Source organism: Cornus florida, unplaced genomic scaffold, assembly GCF_030987335.1.
Source record: "Cornus florida cultivar Cherokee Brave unplaced genomic scaffold, ASM3098733v1 CherokeeBrave_3.0.0_Hap2_Chr09, whole genome shotgun sequence".
Classification (NCBI taxonomy): Eukaryota; Viridiplantae; Streptophyta; class Magnoliopsida; order Cornales; family Cornaceae; genus Cornus; species Cornus florida.
The window spans coordinates 13,152,541-13,166,232 of NW_026775579.1; positions in this window are offsets into that span (position 1 = coordinate 13,152,541).

Sequence of the window (13,692 nt, forward strand, 5' to 3'; positions counted from 1 at the left end):
GTTTTAATACAAAGGAGAAAAGTGTAACAGTGTGTCAAATTGAATGTTCAAGGGAAATTGTAGCCGAGGTTAAAACTCTTTCTCAAAAACTTGATCAATTCTTGTTGAATCAAAAACCGGCTATCAATGTATCTCCTTTTCATTATACAACTCATCTTTGTGAGCCTTGTATGACATGTTCAAGTGTTTTGCATACTACTTTCAATTGTCTCCATAGACATGTTGTTAATGAACACTTTAAACAAGTTAATCCTACATTTGCTCACCCTTATTCAAATGCATATGTTCCATTATGGAATGAAAGCCCTTATCAAGCTAAAAATTTTCAAAGAAAATACATTCCACCTCATAAAAGAAATGGAGGTTCTCAAGGGTTCGTCTCTTCTTTTTTCCATCATTAAAGGATGAATGACTTTTCACCTTCTCAAATGTGTAATTCCCAAGTTGGCTTTCATTATCCTCAAGCACTTTCTAGTACTTCCACATTTCAAGACAAGGTTTTGATGGCTTTGGGTAGCTTAGAGAAGGATACCAACTTATTGCATTCCCACTCTCGCTCCATATCAAAGCTTGAATCCTAAATTGGGACTATATCTAATGCATTGAATGCAAGAGAAATTAGAAAATTGCCTAGTCAACCCAAGAGGAATCCAAAAGCCCAATTTTGTGAGGAAGCAAACCCAATATCGGGGTGTTCTTCCCAAGCTCAAGTGTAAACCATCACGACCTTAAGAAGTGGTAAGCAAGTGGACAACAGCGTTGAACTACCAAAGGAAGATAGTGAATCGGTGCAACCTAAAGTTGTCACCCATCCAATTCCCAATTCCACTCCTACTCCTTTGAATGAAAATGTTCCTAACCAGAATTCTCAATTTTCTCCATCATCCTCTCAAACTACAAAGTCTTATGAGCCAAAAGCTCCATTCCCTTATGCTTTAAAAGAAACTTCACCTTATGGGAGGCAAGAAGGGAAAACACATGACATGATGAAAGTTTTTAAGCAAATCAACATCAATCTTCCTCTTTCGGATGCCATTAAGCAAATTCTACCTTATGCAAAATTCTTGAAAGATCTTTGCACACAAAAGAGGAAGAGCAAGGGATCAAGCCCTAAAAAAGTGTTCCTCACGGAGCAAGTGAGTTCCATTCTTTAACAAAACACTCCGCTTAAGTTCAAAGATCTCGGTGCTCCGACTATTTCTTGTGTAATTGGAACTCATGAAATTCGTAGAGCTATTCTTGACTTAGGTGGAAGTGTCAATTTAATTCCTTACTCCGTATATGTCCAATTAGGGTTGAATGAATTGAAGCCAACCTTGGTGGTGCTTCAAATGGCCGATAGATCCGTCAAAACACCTAGGGGCATGGTTGAGGACATTCTTGTCAAGGTGGATAAATTTTACTTTCCGGTTGATTCGTAGTTCTTGATACTGAACCGGTTGCTAATCCCTCTAACCACATCCCAATCATCTTGGGAAGACCATTCCTTGCCACCGCAAATGCAACAATTAATTATAGATCCGGGATTATGGACCTCTCTTTTGGTAATATAATGATCAAACTTAATGTTTTCCATGTAAGTCGACATCCCATAGATGAAGATGAGTGTTGCCTTGTAGATGTGTTAGATGAGGTTGTTGAGGAATCGATTACAACGATGGTAATGAAACAACCAATTGAGGATAGTCTTTCATCTCTTTTATCTAAATGATCCACTTGCTTTTCGTCTCTTGAAATGTATGAAAGTTGTGGATTTGATGATGAAAAATCAATGAATGAAGTAAGCAATCTCATGGAATTTGTTGCAAGCTTAGATTTTCCATCTTGGAAAACTCTAATAGAACCTCTTCCTCCACTCTCTAGCACTCCACCGGTCTCATATTTAGTCTCTCCACCAATTCTTGAGCTTAAAACTCTACCTTCCAATCTCAAGTATGCATTCTTAGGACCAAAAGAGACTCTTCCGGTTATCATTTCTTCAAGTCTTGAAAAAGACCAAGAAGATGCTCTCTTAAGTGTGCTTAAAGAAAATAAGGAAGCTATAGGATAGAGTATGGCGGATCTTAAGGGAATTGACCCTTCTATTTGTATGCATCGCATACTTATGGAAGATGATGCAAAACCCTTTAGGGATGCCCAAAGGAAACTTAATCCAAACATGAAGGAGGTAGTTAAGAAGGAAGTTGTCAAACTCTTAGATGCTGGAATCATTTACCCAATCTCCGACAGTAAATGGGTGAGTCCAACTCAAGTAGTTCCCAAAAAATCAGGGATTACGGCGGTGGAAAATGCAAAGGGTGAGGAAATCTCTAAGCGTACAGCCAATTTATGATGTGTATGCATTGATTACCACAAATTAAATGCCGCCACTAGAAAGGATCACTTCCCCTTGCCATTCACTGATCAAATTCTAGAGAGATAGGCCTGGCAACAATATTATTGCTTCCTTGATGACTATTTGGGGTATAATCAAGTAGCCCTCGATCCACTAGACCAAGAGAAAACCACCTTTACATGTCCATTCGGCACATTTGCTTATAGATGGATGCCTTTTGGTTTGTGCAACGCACCCGCCACACTCCAAAGGTGTATGATGTCAATTTTCTCGGATATGGTGGAAGAGTATCTAGAGGTTTTCATGGATGATTTTTCTATTTTTGGGTCTTCATTTAATGGATGCCTCAAAAATCTAGATCTAGTGCTTAAGAGATGTCATGAAACCAACCTTGTACTTAGCTGGGAAAAAAGCCATTTCATGGTTCAAGAGGGTATTGTTTTAGGTCACGTTATCTCAAGGAGAGGAATAGAGGTAGATAAAACGAAGGTTGAACTTATTTCTGAATTGCCTCCACCTTCAACGATGAGAGAGGTTCGCTCATTTGTAGGTCATGCTGGCTTTTACCGCCATTTTATTAAAGACTTTAGCAAAATTATTCTACCCTTGTGCAACTTTCTTGCCTAGGAAACTCCTTTTGTCTTTGACCAAGCATGCCTGGACGCTTTTCATAAATTGTATGAATTATTATCATCTGCTCCTATCATGCAACCTCCCAATTGGTCATTGCCATTTGAAATCATGTGTGATGCTTCTGATTATGCCATGGGGGCAGTTTTGGGACAAAGAGTTGGTAAGCTTCCTTATGCCATCTACTACGCAAGTAAAACTTTCTCTGGAGCTCAATTGAATTACTCTATTACCGAGAAAGAATTACTTGATGTAGTGTATGCTCTTGATTAATTTCGTTCCTATTGATGAGGACACTTGATATACGCCAAAATAATGTAGTGAATGAGCGGTTCAAGAAAAGCCTTTTGGGTCAAGTTTAAATTTATAAAAACCACTACCAACACTACTACTTAAGTAGCAAGAGTGAGTAGGGATCGTCCCAAGGGATTATACGTGTTAGAATTTAACTTCAACTCTAACATATCACAAGATTGCAAAGAGAGAGATTGGTTTGATTAAACTAAGGTGCAATGAAATTAAAATGCAAGTAAAGTACACTAGTTAGAGATAGGGATTTAAGAGATATGAAGAGAGGTCTTAGGGTGTTAGAATCACCACTAAGCTCATGTAATTAACCACTTGTTTTCCATTAATGGGGAATACATTATTGTGAACAAAATGCGACTACCAATTTCAATATTAAGCATGGACCATCTAATTTATGTATGAATTGTCTTCCTAAACTAAGTGTAGCACAACCCATCAATTTTAAGCATGACCCATCTAAGTAACAACAATTGTAGCACACATCAATCTAGAGAATCATAGAATTTACAATATTAAGCATGGACCATCTAATTTATGTATGAACTGCCTACCTAAACTAAGTGTAGCACAACCCATTAATTTTAAGCATGACCCATCTAAGTAGCAACAATTGTAGTAAACATCAATCTAAAGAATCATAGAATTTGCAATAATAAGCCATGGAATATCTAAGCAAGCATAGATTGTCTACCTACCTACAAGCATGAATTAAATTGTAGAACAACCCATCAAGCATAAGTATAAAACATCAAATGAATTGACAAACCCATTCAATGAAACCCCATGTTTAGCCATCACTAGATTTTCAATCAACCACACATAGACATGCAATTAATATAGAAAAACTAGTGTAGAAATTAATTCCCAAATAATCACACATAAGACAACATGTAATCAACTAGATAATCAATAGAAAGAATTAATCCATATGAATCATGTAAGAAATAATTCCTAATTTAATCACACATAGACATGTAAATAAACTAGAGAATTAATAGGAAGAATTAAACCATAGAAATCGTAGAAATATACCAAGATTCATGAAATTCACAAGGCTAGACACTAATCACAACAATATATATATAAATCCCCAAAAATAGAAATATAAGGGTTTAGATTACACAAGACTTAGGGCTCATCCAAACCCTAAGTGTAGATCTAGCCAATCATAGAGGAGGTGGATGTGGTCATAGAATCAAGCTCCAAACATGGCTCCATCTTCTTCTTCCTCTTCTTCTTCTTCTTCTTTGAAGCTCTAGAGATGGAAAGCGAGTGGAGCTAGAGATGGGTCTTGAGATGTGCCTCCACTTCCCTCTTTTCTTCTAACCCTAATCTCTAACTTTACTAGAGAGAGAAAAATAAATTACAATATACAAATAGAAATGATAAAAAGCTCCTTTACAAATGGGTCACTTCCCTTTATATAGAAGGTCATTTTCTTAGTCACTAAGTCAGGAATATAGCCCCAAAAATATCTAATCCCATATTATGTGATAAGTGGACTTTTGGGCACGCACGGAATAAGACAGCTCGTTGCCAGCAATGTTCGATTGATTAGAGAAAAAGTTGGATCGATCAGAGAAGTTGGATCGATCAAAGAAAAAGTTGGATTGATCAGAGAAGTTGGATCGATCAGAGAAAAAGTTGGATCGATCCAACTTGACAGTTTTCAGCATTGGCCTCCTTTCGCTCCAAATCAGCCTCTTTTTGCTCCGGATCATCACTAAGACTTAGTTTGACTCCAAAAGGGCCTTAAGAATCCATTTTTAGCCCATTTTAACATTATTGACCTGAAATAGACAAAAACACATATAAGTACTAAAACGGGTAAATAAGATAGATACAGGTCCTAGAACACTCAAACTTAAGAGGTTTAAAAATGTACTTTTTAGCGCTCATCACACCCCCAAACTTAAATATTGCTAGTCCCTAGCAATGAACTACGAGGTAAATAAATGAAATAAACAACTAAACAACTATAACTAAAAAGCAAAAAAGGATAACGCCACTTTCGTAGGGAACACGATTGCACTTAGTACATGCAACAAGCCTTTTAAACCCCTAGGTTACCCCTAGTGGATGAGTGAAGTCTCGCGAGGGTTTCTAGAAATGATACCCACAAACATTTAGCTCATTCTTTCAAAAGAGATACCAACATTGGAAACAAGTATTGGGAGAAAACTACCTCAAGTATGTAATTTTTTAACTCTTTCCAAGCAATCTCAAAAAAATCTCAACATCAAACAAGCAAATATGGTCCTCCACGCATCAAGAAAATGATCATGTAAATCAAAACAACTCTAGAATCCTTTTTGAGTGCTCCGGCATCAATGTGTTGCTATCTTAGCCAACTAAAGAATTAATCACATCCTTACCCTCAAACTAGCACACAAATCTAGTACCGATCATCAAGATAAAAAGTGGACCTTTTATTAAAGCTTATTGTTCTAGGTGCGCTTATTCTTTTCACTCGATGATTTTTTTTATTTTATTTTATTTTATTTTTTTTTTCTATAAAGGATCAAAGATGGAAGCACAGTGCAATGTGTTGATCTCTTAAGCTTTCTAACGATTCATGAGGTCAAGCTTTAGGTCAATGACTCCCAAACCAGACGGCTTTAGGGCACTAGGTGTTCAAACACCCCTACGGACTTACAAACTCAAATCAATTAGGCTACAAATCAAGACAACCTCTTTCTAATCATTTTCCACTTCTCACCTTTTGGGAGAAGTCCTCACTTTTTATTGCTTTTGCAACTTTTTTTTATTTTTTATTTTTTTTTAAAAAAAGTTCAATTATTAACCTAGAGTTTGGGCCTTTCACTTTTTGGTGCGAGAAGTTCAATGCTTGATGAGGCTAGAATCCCGGCTACTTAGTAAAAAGGGGTTGTTATCCACCTTTATCAAGAATGAAAGCTTTCAATGCACTACTAGCTCAATTGGGATATAACCAATTCAATAATCAACAAAGCATGTACCCCACAAATGAATGCTAGTGTGCACCTGTGCTAGTGTAGAATTCTAGAATGAATCTTAAAACAATCATAAAATCAAGATGATGTGGACCACAAATGCAAGCAAGATATCAATCTTTCGAAAAATTTACTCCTAAATGGCATCCACAAGGCATGCAAGGAGTATTGGACTCTCAAGTCAAACAATTTTTAAATTTTAAGCAATATAGTCCTCAAAAGATCAAAATCATCGCTAACATGGATCTTAAATCTGAATCATGCATTTAAAGTTCAACTTTAAGTATAATACAACAAGACACCTTACCCCCAAACTTAAACCGCACATTGTCCTCAATGTGCAATGAGAACAATAGAAAAGATGGAAAGAGTTTACCGTGGTGGTGAAAACATAAAGTCCGGTTATGATCCAATTCGAAAGACGTCTCCCCCAAACTTGGAATCAACAACTTACTTTAAGAACCACACTAGCAAACTCACATCAAATATCAAATGGGATCAGAATAATGAAGCATTCTAAGGCAATATAGCACAAGGTGAAAGAGAGATATGAGATCAAGCCCTACACCAAAGCATGAAAGTATGCATGACTACACATAAAGGCACAATGGTGAAACAAATTTTTGTATTTTTCATTTTATAAAGCAAAAATATACAAAATGCAAGAAAAATAAAGAATAAAATGCATGAACAAAATAAAAGAAAAAGAAAAATAAAGAAGGTAAAATGTAATGAAAGAATATATACAATGTAAGAAATGAAAAATTAATATGTACAATGCAAGTATATACAAAATTTTCTTACTTTTTGTTTTTCATTTTTTTTTTTATTTTTTTATTTTTTTTATTTTTTTATGACATAAATACAAAGAAAAACGAAATATGCAAGAACTATGCAAAATGGGTGCTAAGTTTAATGTCTCTAGCAAGACGGAATACTTCTTTAAAAAATCGTCTTTTGTGGTTTTTTTTATTATTATTATTATTATTTATTTTATTTTATTATTTATTTATTTATAAAACAAATATATACACAAACAAAAATAAAAAGGCAAGTAAAAAAAAAATGTAAGAAGTAAAAATATAAGAAAATAAAGAATGCAAAGAATAATATTTTTTTATTTTTTTATTATTTTTAATATATATATATATATATATATATATATATATATTTCAAAATTAAAAATTAAAAATTGAAGTAGAACAAAATATTTTTGGATTTTTTGGAGATAAAATAAAAGGAATTAAAAGAAAAAAAAAATATTTTTGGGATTTTATTTTTAAATAAAAATAAATCCTGAAAGTAAAAGTAAAATAAAATAAAAATCTCTTCTTCTTTTTATTTTTCTTCTTTTTTCTTTCTTTTTTTTTTTTTTTGAAAAATAAAATAAAATAAACTAAATAAAATAAAAGAAATATTTTTGGGATTTTTGAAATATAAACAAAAATAAAAATAAAAATAAAAGTAAAAGTAAAAATAAATTTTCAAAACCTGCAGACATATTCGTTCGATCTCACAAAATGCTCAATCGATCTGACAGAGAGGTGAAATATGCTGGTTTTTGGGTGCAGAAATTTTCTAAGTATTGGAACTTAAGATCGATTCAATAATGAAGTTGGATCGATCGAAGAACTTCAGATCGATCTTGAAATATTTTCGATTGATGGGACAAAAAGCTTAAATATGTAGGTTTATGCAGGCTCAAAATTTTTCTAAGTATTGAAACTCAAGATCGATCGAACTTGATATTTGGATCGATCGAATGTCTTCTGATCGATCTAACTGAGAACTGAGATCTGAAGATTTTCCTGGATCGATGAGACAGAGAGTGATTTGGATGCAGATTTGCTGCAGGAATGAAGTTCAATCGATCAAACTCTCATTTGAGATTGATCGAACTTACGCAAAATACTCAATTTTCAACATGAAAGTGCAAAAAACCCTATGCTAAGCCCCAATGATGGTAAATAAAATAGAGATTGAAAAATGGATAAAAGAATGTACACAAAAACGAAAAATAAAAATAAATAATAAAAATAAATGGGAGAGGAATAGAGTTGAAAACTGTACGAATACTAGTGTTTAGCGTCTCTAGCAAGACGTTGGGCCAACTCACTAATTAAAAGAATCAAAAACCGGATATGAAACATCATTATTGATCCTCTTTTCACTTTTCTCATTTAATGTCCCACTTATGACAATGAAATCATCCTCCAAAAGAATGACTTGAAAAGAAATGAAAGAGATGATATTGTTCCTTTCATCCATGGTCTTGAAAACAAAATCAATCATGGTTAGTCTTGCCTCAATTTTGTGCTCTTGAAGTGTATTCAAAGAATCACTTCCTTTGTGAATTGGCAAGTCAATGTCTGTCAAAGACTCATTTGGAATATTAAGGAACAGCTTCTCTTCATCCCTCTTCTCTTTCTAAAAAATAACCATTTCCTCACCTTCCAAGTTAGCTAAGGAGTCCATTAGAGAGTTTATTTCATTTTTGGAACTTTTAAGGTCAACACCACAATTTTTATACATTTCAAAAAGGCATGTTTCAAGAGGATCATTGGAGATAATAGAAGGAAGGCCCTCTTCTACAAGTTCCTCCTTTTTCTCTCCTACCTCAAGTGTGGTCAACATCTCCTCACTCTCTAAAGTAGCAATGTCCAAGATAAAATCATAATCAAAACAAGGAAAGTCCTCATTAATCATGTTATGCTCTATTGGATTAGCCACTAACTCACTTGCCACTTCCTCCTCTACATAAGATAGAGTGCTAGGCATTACCTCACTTGTTTCATCCTTTTCATTCTCAACATCCTCATCTATATACATTGAAGTTCTTGCCATTTTTTCATTTGCCTCTTCCTCCTCCTCTTGATGAGAAAGAGTACTTGCAATTTGCTCAACTTAAGCTTCAAGATTGGCTAAAGTTTGAGTATGAGAATTAATAAGTGGAGTTTGTGAAATATGCACATCAAGTAAAGCTAATACTTTTTCTTCAAATCCGGGTGAATACCTAGAAGGTGGTGGAGTTGGTTCATCATAAAATAGTAGGGGAGGGCAATAGTCATAAGAAGGATTAAATGAGTGATCAAGTCCATAATAAGATGATGCATAAAATGAATTGGACTCAATCTCATAAGGATTAAAATATAATGGAGAAGCATAAGGTGAAAGGATATAATTTTCCCCCAAACTTGGATCAAACAATTCCTCCATTCACAATTAAAATCTAAATGCAAGAAAATATTGGCCTCAACAAGGGCCTATGCTTGGACTTAAAATAAAACAATAAAATAAGCCTCAACAAGGGCTATCACAAGCATGCAAAGAAGTGAAACAATTAAAATACAAGAGTTCCAAGAATTGCTCACAACGGTCCTTAAGCAACTTCAAATTTTAATATTAGCTTTAAGCTCCAATTATTGCTTCAAGTTTCAAAGTTTGCCTTCCTTGTAGTCAAGTACCTAATTGAACAAATAATAATGAGAACAAGAGAAAAGAATATACAATGGAAAATAAAATAACAATAGAAGCAATCAAATGAACATTATTGTCTAGTTTAATTCCAAAAAAACCGTTAATCCCCGGCAACGGCGCCAAAATTTGGCGACGGCCATTCCTTATATGCCAAAATTGATGTAGTGAATGTACGGTTCAAGAAAAGCCTTTTGGGTTAAGTTTAAATTTATAAAAACCACTACCAACACTACTACTAAAGTAGCAAGAGTGAGTAGGGATCGTCCCAAGGGATTATACGTGTTGGAATTTAACTTCAACTCTAACGTATCACAAGATTGCAAAGAGAGAGATTGGTTTGATTAAACTAAGGTGCAATGAAATTAAATTGTAAGTAAAGTAAACTAGTTAGAGATAGGGATTTAAGAGATATGAAGAAAGGTCTTAGGGTGTTGGAATCACCACTAAGCTCATGTAATTAACCACTTGCTTTCCATTAATGGGGAATACATTGTTGTGAACAAAATGCGACTACCAATTGCAATATTAAGCATGGACCATCTAATTTATGTATGAATTGTCTTCCAAAACTAAGTGTAGCACAACCCATCAATTTTAAGCATGACCCATCTAAGTAGCAATAATTATAGCACACATCAATCTAGAGAATCATGGAATTTGCAATATTAAGCATGGACCATCTAATTTATGTATGAATTGTCTACCTAAACTAAGTGTAGTACAACCAATCAATTTTAAGCATGACTCATCTAAGTAGTAACAATTGTAGCACACATCAATCAAGAGAATCATGGAATTTACAATAATAAGCCATGGAATATCTAAGCAAGGATAGATTGTCTACCTACCTACAAGTATGAATTAAATTGTAGAACAACCCATCAAGCCTAAGTATAAACCATCAAATTAATTCACAAACCCATTCAATGAAACCCATGCTTAGCCATCACTAGATTTGCAATCAACCACACATAGACATGCAATTAATATAGAAAAACTAATGTGGAAATTAATTCCCAAATAATCACACATAAGACAACATGTAATCAACTAGATAATCAATAGAAAGAATTAATCCATATGAATCATGTAAGAAATAATTCCTAATTTAATCACATATAGATATGTAAATAAACTAGAGAATTAATAGGAATAATTAAACCATAGAAATCATAGAAATATACCAAGATTCATGAAATTCACAAGGCTAGAGTACTAATCATAACAATATATATATAAATCCCCAAAAATAGAAATACAAGGGTTTAGATTACATAAGACTTAAGGCTCATCCAAGACCTAAGTATAGATCTAGCCAATCATGGAGGAGGTGGATGTGGTCGTAGAATCAAGCTCCAAACATGGCTCCATCTTCTTCTTCCTCTTCTTCTTCTTCTTCTTTGAAGCTCTAGACATGGAGAGAGAGTGGAGCTAGAGATGGGTCTTGAGATGTGCCTCCACTTCCCTCTTTTCTTCTAACCCTAATCTCTAACTTTACTAGAGAGAGAAAAATAAATTACAATGTACAAATAAAAATGATAAAAAGCTCCTTTACAAATGGGTCACTTCCCTTTATATAGAAGGTCCTTTTCTTAGTCACTAAGTCAAGAATATAGCCCCAAAAATATCTAATCCCGTACTATGTGGTAGGTGGACTTTTGGGCACACACGGAATATGACAACTCACTGCCAGCAATATTCGATCGATCAGAGAAAAAGTTGGATCGATCAGAGAAGTTGGATCGATCAGAGAAAAAGTTGGATCGATCCAACTTAGCAGTTTTTCAGCATTAGCCTCCTTTTGCTCCAAATCAGCCTCTTCTTACTCCGGATCATCACTAAGACTTAGTTTGACTCCAAAAAGGCCTTAAGAATCCATTTTTAGCCTATTTTAACATTGTTGACCTAAGATAGACAAAAACACAAATAAGTACTAAAACGGACAAATAAGATAGATAAAGATCCTAGAACACTCAAGCTTAAGGGTTTAAAATTGCACTTTTCAGCGCTCATCACCTATCTCTTAGGGTCCAAGGTTGTTGTTTATTCTGATCATGCCGCCTTGAGACATCTATTGACAAAAAGGGAAACAAAACCTAGGCTAATTAGATGGATTTTGTTTATTCAGGAATTCAATTTTGAAATTAAGGACAAGAAAGGCACCGAAAATGTGATTGCTGATCATCTTTCTAGGTTATCGATAGAGCCTTTCCCTAGTCTAGTAATTTGTGACTCTTTTCCGGATGAACAACTCTTTCAAATTTCAAATGGAAAAATGCCTTGGTTTCCCGACATTGTGAATTATTTGGCAGTAGGCAAGCTACCAACTTCTTAGTCGAAGAACGAAAAGAATCATTTCTTTGCCAACATCCGGAATTACTATTGGGAAGACCCTGTCTTATACCGATATTGTCCGGATCAAATTGTGAGGAGATGCATTCCGAAGAGTGAAATTCCAAGTGTCCTAGTGTTTTGTCAGACTTTTGCATGTGGTGGGCATTTTAGTGCAAAGAAGACCGCCTTGAAGGTTTTTCAAAGTGGGCTCTTTTGGCCCACTATTCATAGAGATGCCTACAATTTTTGCAAATCATGTGAGAGATGTCAAAAGATGGAGACAATATCTAGAAGAGATATGATGCCCTTGACCAATATACTTGTTGTCGAGATCTTTGATATATGGGGCATTGATTTTATGGGTCCATTTCCTATGTCCTATAGTTTTCAATACATTCTTCTTGCCGTTGATTATGTTTCCAAGTGGGTGGAAGCATGTGCTATCAAAACAAATGACCACTCCGTGGTCATTCAATTCATTAAATCCAATATCTTTGCTTGTTTTGGTGTGCTAAGGGCTATAATAAGTGATGGAGGAAAACATTTTTGCAATCAATTCTTGAGGCACTTATTTCTTAAGTACTCCGTCACTCATAAGGTTGTCACTCCTTATCATCCTCAAACAAGTAGGCAAATTGAAGTGTCTAACCGGGAAATTAAGCATATTCTTGAGAAAACGGTTAATACCACCCAGAAGGATTGGTCAAGGAAGCTAATTGATGCTTTGTGGGCTTATCGGACTGCATATAAGACTCCCATTGGCATGTCTCCTTATAGGCTTGTATATGAAAAGCCTTGCCATCTTCCAGTTGAGCTAGAGCATAAAGCCTTATGGGCAGTTAAAAAGCTCAATTTTGACCTTGATAAAGCAAGAGAGAATAGGCTACTTCAATTGAGTGAGTTAGAAGAATTGAGACACAATGCTTATGATAATGCCAAACTCTACAAAGAAAGTACCAAAGCCTTTCATGATAAGCATATTGTGAAAAAGTCTTTGGAACCCGGTCAAAAAGCCTGGCTTTTCAACTCTAGACTGAAACTCTTTCCTGGGAAATTGAGAACCAAATAGGAGGGTCCTTATGAAATCATCTCTGTTGCACCTCATGGGGTGGTTGAAATCAAAAATTTGAAGAAGGGAAACATTTTTAAGGTTAATAGACAGAGGTTAAAACCTTACATCGAGGGTCAAGTCTTTCAAAGACATTTGGAAGCTGCACATCTAGTTGACCCAGTGTATGAACATATAGAAGAATGCATTGACAAGGGATCAGAAGTTTTGTTTGAGCTTAATCTAACAAGTTCTTCAAAGAACCATTTGTTGGGTGGAGTTCAAAGCATCTATCACCCCAATAAGGAGGGGATGCATTACAAGATCTTTGATCCGGGCTAAAAGAGCCCAATGTCTTGCTAGAGACGATAAAGACTAGCAAAAACATTTCGTAGGGTGTCAAAACCGTATTCCTCCCTCATTTCTATCTTAAATTTCATTTCTTGCGAAGTTTACATACTTGTTTTTCGTTTATATGCATTGATAGGAACTGTGATTAGGATTGCATGAAATTTTGTGTTGTGATTGTGCATTTTGCATAAGTTTGATCGATCTCAAATGAGAGTTCGATCGATCGAACTTCCACC